General features: G+C 29.7%; 1 pseudogene; it reads right to left on the reverse strand.

The window, feature by feature from the left end:
• Positions 1 to 2,080: 2,080 nt before the first annotated feature.
• Positions 2,081 to 4,251, reverse strand: LOC120203577 (annotated as a pseudogene).
• Between the last annotated feature and the right edge of the window lie 5,382 nt (positions 4,252 to 9,633).

Here is a 9,633-nt window from a genome sequence, read left to right on the forward strand (position 1 = left end):
TTTAATTTAGGGTTAATATATGATCTAATTATAATAAAAATGAGGGTTAACTACACGATTGATCACTTATCTTCGAGTTTTGTCATTGATTTCAAAATACAAAAGATATGATCACTTACATTTTTATTTAAATAAGATTTGGTCACTTTCATTTTTATTTAATTAAGATGTGGTCACCCCGAGTTAACTGTTATTAACAACATTTAAATATTTTTTTTATATAATCACACATTTGGTCCCTATTATTATATATTCTCTCAATTTAGTCATACTTTTAATAAATTAAAATATATTTAATCCTCCAATTGAACAATGCCATATGTCATGCAGGAAGGTTGTTAAAAAATATCCGACCCGATTGAGCTGACTCGTCGACCCACTGGCCCAGTTAAAAAATATCAAGTATTTATAATAAAAATACATGATTTTTTGGGTCGGGTAACAGACAGAGTTTCTGGTTGAGCATGAGTCACAAAATGTTGGTTAACCGAGTACCCTCTGACCCGATACCCGATTTATTGTATATTTTTATTTTTATTTTATATTAAATTTTTATTTATAATCCTCAAATTATTTCATTCTAATATTCTAAAATCCTAATTTATTAAATTTTGACACCGTAACGTTCTAAATTCTTAATTTTTTAAATTATTTCACATTAACGTTCTAAATTATTTTTTAAAATATTTATTTTAACTTCAAAACATTGAAATTAATTATATTTCTTATTTTAAATTTTAATAAATTTTATTTCAATTATGTAATTTGAAATTTTAAACTTTATGTGTAGATTATATATATTATAGACTTTTAAATTTTAGAATTTTTATATAGCTTTTTAATATATATAATTTAAAGAAAAAATAAAAAAGGTTATGACCGAGTACTCGTGACCTGAATTATATCATATAATTTTATATTAAACTTAAATGTTTTTATATTAACTTATTAATATTTTTACTATTAACTTAATTTATAAATATTTTATTTTTATTTTCAATTTAAAAATATACTTTATTTTAATTTATTAAAAGTATGACTAATTTGAGAGAATATGTAAATAACAAGGACCAAATGTGTGATTATATCAAAATATTTAATTGTTGTTAACGACAGTTAGCTCGGGGTAACCAAATCTTGTTTAAATAAAACGTAAATGATCATATCTTATGTATTTTGAAATCAATGAGACAAACTCAAATATGTGATCAACCATGTAGTTAACCCTAAAAAGGATTATAAAATTAATGTAATTAATATTGTATTTTAAACTAAATTATAATAAAAATATTAAAAATTAAAGTTAGATTTTCAACTAAATTATAATTATGCGTCGAATACTTTATAATTTCAACGTTTTATAACTTAATTTATCAATGTTCATCTTTAATATTGCTCATTGATACTCGTCGAGCGTCGTAGAAATTTTCATCTATTCGTAATAAAATTTAAAGTTTAATGTTCATTTGTAATCTTAAAAGCTTAAAGCCTAAAAAATCATCATAAGATAATTAGTATAATTTTTAAATTTAAAAAAATATCACTAATAAAACTTATTCTTGAAGAAAAAAAATATTATTTGGTTTGAAATAGATATTATTTTATACTTATGATATTATTTTTAATTATATTTTTATATAAAAGCATATACGTAGAAGAATAATGTGGATTTATTGTTCTACTTCCTTTTTCATTTCCTCATCCCTCAAAAGGATAAATAATAAAAATGAGGTTTCCAAGAACAGAACTAGGGATCGAAAAAGTACTTCCTATCATGTTATTTTTTTTGTTTTAGTTAACACTAAGGTAAATTAAGTCGTGTTAATGGTTAGATAATGATTATTTAAATTATAGAGTTATATATTTAATATACTTTCTGTTTATAGATTTGAATATTGTGAATTTGGACAGTCTTTGAATTTATGTATTAAAATTATTATTAACTGCATTCAAACATTCAATTAATAATAATACTTAATTCAAATTTAGATCGAACAATGATAATACAGTGATGATTTACGAATAAAAAATAAAATTTATGTTTCAGACAAATAATTTAAAGAATACAAATATCTGACCAGCTATAACTTACTTGTTTGATTTTGTAGCCCTATTGAATATGTCAAAAGTACATAGAAAGGAAAATATTTTCTGAATCCTAAATTGTAAATTCAGTTGTTGAATTGCTGCCGAGATGACCATTGCTTTCTTGCCAAAGTCAGTGGGTGAGAAGATCCCGGGGCTAACATGATCGGCCTCTGCCATAATACAGAACCAACTCCCAAAGCAACAAGTAAACCTCCTTTTGACTGCAACTCAGGTCAGGAGGCTTTAGAATCTCAACATTCACGGTTCTCTTTCTCTTTGAATTGCCTATATACCTGTGTGCAATTTCAAAACCTAAACTGCCAAACCGAAGTTCATCCGAGCACCTTGGACTTGGACGAACTTTGGCTTGTCGTTGTGGTTCCTTCCTAGATGGTGTTAATAAGCACAAAGGAAATGAGATTGAGTCATGGGCATTTCCCCTTTTGTTCTTTTTCACTGGTATCAGAATACATACACTTGAATAAAATGCGATGGAGCAAGCTACAAATAACAGGAAACACACCATTTTGCCATAAATCATATGAATCATACTCTATAATAACAAATTATAGATATATGCATAGACTAACTGATTTAAGAAAAACTTTCTAGCACCAGAATGTACAGAACACAATATCCTGATCTCCAAGCGGATCCTTTCGCACTTCCTAAATCTAAAACTGAGCAAGAGAAGTTCACAGCTATCAAGCCACAAACAAAAGCCAAACCCAAGCATTCTACAATAATACCTCACTGCATTTAACCCAAACCTAGTCCACAAATTCCCAGCTCTCAACCATTCATCATCCCAATGATACAAACCAATTCACACTAGCAACATATGATCAAAGAAACATGTGAACATCTTAAATCGAACAAGAAGCCACCAGGGAAAGCCAAAACCAAGCATTCTACAATAATACCTCGCTGCATTCAACCGAACTGCATAGCACCATTTATAAAGTAATCTAATTTGACAATATGCAACATATAGCAGACTGTTGACCTCGCTTGGTAGCAATAAAACTAGTGAACTTCCTATCTTCATTCAGAAGGATTAATTTCATGATTTTGTTGCAGTAGCATAAGCAATTTCCTTTCTAGTTTCTAAAATTCAAACAATGTAACAGCTCTAAAGTTCTTTTTTTGTGTATTTTATCCACAACAAGATAGACTAAACCACAAAACAAAGAATTAAATTACATAACGAAAGAATATAATTTTGATTACATTAAAGAATACTTGGTATTTTCCATATCAACAGTCAAATCAAAACCAGAAAAATATTTTAAAGGGGGAAGAAAACCAAAAACAATTTCCTTCCTCAATTAATCAAGGAACCAGTTTGTCTCCAAATAGCATTCCTTACCTGACTTAGATCCCTTCCTTTAGGGTTCTTCCCACGCCTTCGAGCACTGAACAAGCCAACGCAGGGGACTGCGCTAAGCTCCTGGCCACAATCTCATGCGGTGGCAACATTTCCCCTTCTTCCTCCGCTCAATGTCGTAGTCGTCGTCAAAATCTTGCTTTTTCCTCATAGGCTTAGCTAACATCGGAACGTTAACAGGCGCCGATTGATGAACCTTCCAGAAGAAGATGAAGACGAAACGACCGGGATTCGTTCTTGTGGCGGTTTAGGAATCGAAGGAATTGAACGAGCGGAGGAAGCTGCTGAAGTGACTGGGAGGAAGGCGATGCCGATGTGGAAATTGAAGGCTTCTGGTAGAAATGGGATTGGGGGCGTGAAGGGTCGCGGATGGCGGCGAGGATTCCAAAGTTCTCGGAGTGAGGGAAGGATTTATGGTTAAAGGGAGTGGAGGAAGGAGACGTTATTTTGTGGTGAGAACTCGGGAGGCCGGCGGCGGAGTTGGAGCCGTTGGAGTTGTCGGAGAAGTCACCGGACAAGAAGATATCATCTTCATGAGCTCTTCCGCGACGGAGGAAGATTGGGCAGGGTTGTTGGAAGAGGCGATTGGGGGTAAACGCCGAGGAACCGGTCGGTTGATCGGGATTTGGGGTGGCGGAAACGGGAAGATCCGTTGATTTCCATCGTGGCCTGGGTCGGGCCTGTTGGTTTCTCGCAGATTCGTGGCGGCGGTTGCGTTTGCATTTAAAATGGAGATTTTATCTATTTATTATTTTTTAACAAAATAAAGAGTTCTCGTGTGGAATGCAAAGAGAGGAATGACGTGGAAGAGGATATAAATACTAGGCCATTTTTTAAAACACTTTGTATCATATTATATTAGCCAATTTTAAGCCATGAGAAATGGGTATACACTATTCGATAGGACATAAAGTTATTTTGAGGTCTATCTAATGACATAAGCAGGGTTGATGATTTGAAATTTGATTCATTTTTAAAAAGTATTTATTTTATGAAAAAAATAAATGGATAACTGAATTGAATAATATATATATTTTTTTGTTAAACTAAAAAAATTATAAAATAGTATTTATTCTACATATTTAAATCATTTGATAATAAATATTCGGTCATTCACGTTGTAATTATCGGTCCTCGAATAAAAAACCTTTAAGAATAATAATTATTTTTTTACTAACAAATTAATTTGGTTCGTGCAAATAAATAAATTGTTATATTACCCAATGAGAGGAATACAAGTCGGTTACTTATTTTGATATTAAACTGAAATTGAATAGTAAAGATAATTAGCCTTATAATATAAAAGGACCAATATGAATTGATTTTATAAAGTTATAATCCTTAAATGAGAGTTAGTCCAAAGTTATTTTGATGATCATAAGACTCTCTCATGCGTTGACACGTACAATGCATAATAATAATAATAATAACAATACGGTTAAAGTATATAAGTAGTTCTTGAACTATTTTTTAAATTCGTAATAATCGAACTTTTAATTCGTTTTCAGTAAATTGGAGCTTTAGCATGGATAATCGTGGTAAGAGATTGTTATTCGAACCATACTGTCATATGGTTCAGATGATGGGAGTCAATTATATGAATATTCTACATCTCCAACAAGCAAGAAAGTGGGGAATGGGTGAGGAGAAACCTTCTTTACAATCATCAATATTCTGCATCTGAAAGTATACGGAAGTTGGAAAATAATTTCAATACTTTCAGACGAACAATAGCTCGAACGGAGGTGGGATGGACGGAAGTTACTTTTATGTGTGTGAGAAGAAGAAGGAAAAATAGAAGAAGAAGAAGAAGGAAAAATAGAAGAAGAAGAGGTGAACGGAAGTTAAGTGTCACCTTAGTAAAAACTGATCGGATGTAACGATATGAACTCTCCTGAAAACGAACTAAAAGTTTGATGACTGTATTGCAAGTTTTAAAAAGTGGGTTTTCATTATGCAAGCTCCTTAAGAGTTCATGAACTATTTATACACTTTACACTAATAATAATAATAATAACAATAAGGTAAAACTACCTGAATAGTCACTAATATATAAGGTTGATTCTATTTTGACCATTGAATTATAATACTTTCAATTAGATTGTTCAACAATTAAAATGCTATTAACTAAATCGTCAATATAATTTTTTATATATGATGAACACAAATAAAATTTGAGGATGAGTATAATTCAATACGCTATTAACAAAGAATCATATTTTAAGATGTGTATTTTTTTTCAATCTAATCAAGCGTGGATCTATAACTAATTACTAATGCGACAATTTAAAATTTTACATAATTATACATTTTATCGTCCATCGTATTATTATCTTATTAAATAAGAAAATATAAAACCAAAATTAAGCAAAGAGGATTGAACTCAAGACATATGGGTTAATATTGAGAGCTCCAATTATTGAGTGAAGTGCAACACTTGATAAGAAGTTGACAATATATTTTACGGAAATTATATCATTGATCACTCAATTATGTAGTTTTTTACTTTTATTAAAAATCTTTTAATTAAGTCAATCAAATCACTTAACTATTTAATTATATTCAATCAGACCACTTATTGTTAATAATTGATGAAAATGCCGACGTGACAATTAAAAAACTTGCAAATTAAACATTTAGTCTTTAATATTTATATATTCTATCAATTTGTTTCTAATTTAAATTTAATTTAATAAATTAATCATTCAATAGAAGATTTTTTCTATCCAATAAAATGATAACACGTGTCACCACCATATTGAAATACAAATAAAGGAGACATTTTGCACTCCAAAAGAATCGAACCAAAGTTAAGGGCAGCAAAGGAGCAACTAGACGCCTAAACCACTAGGCCGAAGGTTCTCAAGAATTTAGAATGTGCAACAAAAAGTATTTGTCATTTAAAAGCTTGTTAATGATAAAACAAAGTAGAAATAAAAGAAATAGAATTAGAACCTCCACAAATTATAAAATAAAATATCACATAAATAATTAAACAAATCTAATATTTTTTTATAATTATTTTTATAATTTAAATTAAATTTAAATTTTTTTAATTTATTTTTATCGTAAATCTTTAATCAATATACAATTTAAAATATTAGATTTGTTTTAATTATTTATGTGATATTTTATTTTATAATTTGTGTAGGTTCTAAATTTCTATTGTGTTTTATCATTAACAAACTTTTAAAGGATGAATGATATTTGTTGCATATTCTAAATCATTGGGAACCTTTGACCCAGTTGTTTAGGTGCCTAGTTGGTTCGATTCTCCTGGAGTGGAAAGTTGTCTCTTTTATTTTCACTTCAATTTGGTGGTGACGTGTCATCACCTGATTGGATAGAAAAATTATTTAATTAAATAAATCAAAATTCACAAATAAAATTTTTCAATCGTGTATTGATAATTTATTATATTAATTTTAAATTAGGACTAAATTGATATAATATATAAATATAAAGGACTAAATGTTTAATTATGCCAATCTTTTTAACTGCCACATCAACATTTCTATTAATTGTTAATGACAAGTAGTCTGATTGAACATAATTAAATATTTAAGTGGTATGATTAACAAAATTGAAAGATCTGTGGTAAAAGTAAAAGACCTACATAGTTGATTGGTCAATGGTATAATTTACCCTATATTTCATTATAATTTTGGGTAAAGTACAAAAATAAGATATTGTTTTATTGAATCTCCGGACTATTAAAAATTATAAAATAGTCATCTGACTGAAAAACAGTGCTTTGTTAAGTCTATTGACTATTAAAAGTTACAAAACGATCATCAAATTATTCATCATGTTCCAAACTCGTCCTTTTCCGTTAAAAAATTAACGGTATTCTGAGTAAACGTTAATATATTAGTTGTGATATGATAAAATCTAATCTCATAATCTTAAACGAGTATAATATATGTTTAACTATGTTTTGATATAACAATTTAAGGCAAAATGGTTTTTGGACTTGAATTGGATTTACAAAATGTTTTTGGACTTAATTGAATTTATTCAAAGTTTTAAAAGGTTTCAAAAATAATTCAAAGTCCACTAAATTCAGATTTGAGCCAAAATGCTAAAGGGTGTCAAAGTGCATCCATGCACCCCTGCAGTGCATCCATGCACCTACACTAGTGCATCGATGCACCATGCAGTGCATCCATGCACTCATAAACCGAATGCAATTAGTGCATCGATGCATCCTTTTGTGCATCGATGCATCCTTATATGCATCGACGCATCCTTCTGTGCATCGATGCATCAAGGCTGTGCATCGACGCATCCTTCTGTGCATCGATGCATCAAGGCTGTGCATCGATGCATCCTGCTGTGCATCCATTCACGAAGGCTGCAACGGCTAGTAACGACTAGTTTATTTGAATTTAATGAAGGGGTATCGATGCACCATGATAGTGCACCGATGCACCATGTTATGGGCAACCTTTTTTAGTAGAAAAATCATACCCAAACGGCTCCAAAACATCCCCAACGGCTATATACAACATCAAACACATTCCAAGCTATAAATACAAGCTAAGGACACTTGAAGAAGAAAAAGAACAACTATCCAAGCAATCAAACACAAGAGAAGAGTTTTTCATTCTTATTTCATCTTTTTCTTGTAAATATTTTGTTATTGTGAGCTCAATCTTGTAAACACCTACCTTAGAGAGGTTTTCTTGTTTACTTATTTTATCCTTTTGTAAAGGGGAAAGGTTCTAGCTTATCCCGTGTAAAAGCTAGGGAAATATTCTAGTTTAGCCCGGAAAAACTAGGGAGTTGTAAGGTTATCTCTTTGTCCTCAAAAGAAAGAACAAATTAGTGAATTTGTTGGAAAATCCTTGGTGAGGAACTAAGGTAGTGGACATAGACTTTGGTTTAGAAAGTCGAACCACTCTAAATCGCTGTGCCATTTTCTATCTTTAAATCTCCTTACTCCCTAAACTCAAAAATCGTTCCGACCCCTCTTTGCAAACCGTTTCGATTGTCGAATCGAACTTCTGAAAATCCCAACAATATCTCAACAGAGTCATATCTAACCCTGATAGAAGGGACACCTACCCAGAGCATATAAGTTTTATATTATATCATATTACTTTAAAAATAATTTTATATTAATTATATGGTCCAATTGTTTTTAATATTTGTTACTAAAAGTTTAATATTTTTCTAATATTTATTATTATGAGTTTATTTTTTTCTAATATTTATTATTAGGGTTTACTCTTATTTTTTTAATATTTGTATAAATGTCCGATTTTTGCTAATATTTTTTTCTAACATTTGTTATTAAGGGCCTAAATTTTTAATACTTATTATTAAGGGCCTAATTTTTCAATACATACTTTTAAAAATCAATTTATTTTGTAATATTTATATGTAATTATGAGTCCATTTTTTGTACTTTTTATTAGAGGTCTATTTTTTTTAATATTTATTATTATGACCCTACTCTTAAAATTTACTTTTTTTTTAAATATTTGTTATTAGATACCCATTTTTTTAGTACTTGTTATGGTTTTATCCTTAATTTTTTTCAGCACTTAATATTAGAAACAATTACTTAAATAACGGTATACAATCACAACAACGACTGTTATGTAGTGATAACGACATTTATTTGAAATCACAATATCCACAATCGTTATGTCCATAATAATATATATTATTAAAAATTCACAACTACGATATTTACGATGACCGTAATATCATCAATTATATCCGTAATAGCGATACAATACGACTGAATATATAAATAAAAATTATAATTTAAATTCCTGATCAGGGGGCCTAATTTTTTTTGGTTCGCCTAGGGCCACTAAAATGTCATAAACGGGCTTGTGTCTCAATCATCATGTTAACGTCAAACTTAGACAATTATCAAATTTTTAACGAAAAATGACAAGTTTGAAACATAATGAATAGTCAAGTGATCAATTTGTAACTTTTAATAGCCAAGTGACTTAATAAAGCGACATTCAATAATCAAAATATCATTTTACAACTTTTAGTAGACAAATGACTTAATAAAACTATACCTATAGTAAGGAACTATTTATGTACTTTACCCTAAAATTTTATTAAGCATCTTTAAACTATTATGTCACCGGTATGATAGGCTTTCCTTCGGTAAAACCAATCCCAAAATAGGC

The sequence above is a fragment of the Hibiscus syriacus genome, unplaced genomic scaffold (genome assembly GCF_006381635.1).
Source record: "Hibiscus syriacus cultivar Baekdansim isolate YM2019G1 unplaced genomic scaffold, ASM638163v2 tig00000340_pilon, whole genome shotgun sequence".
NCBI lineage: Eukaryota > Viridiplantae > Streptophyta > Magnoliopsida > Malvales > Malvaceae > Hibiscus > Hibiscus syriacus.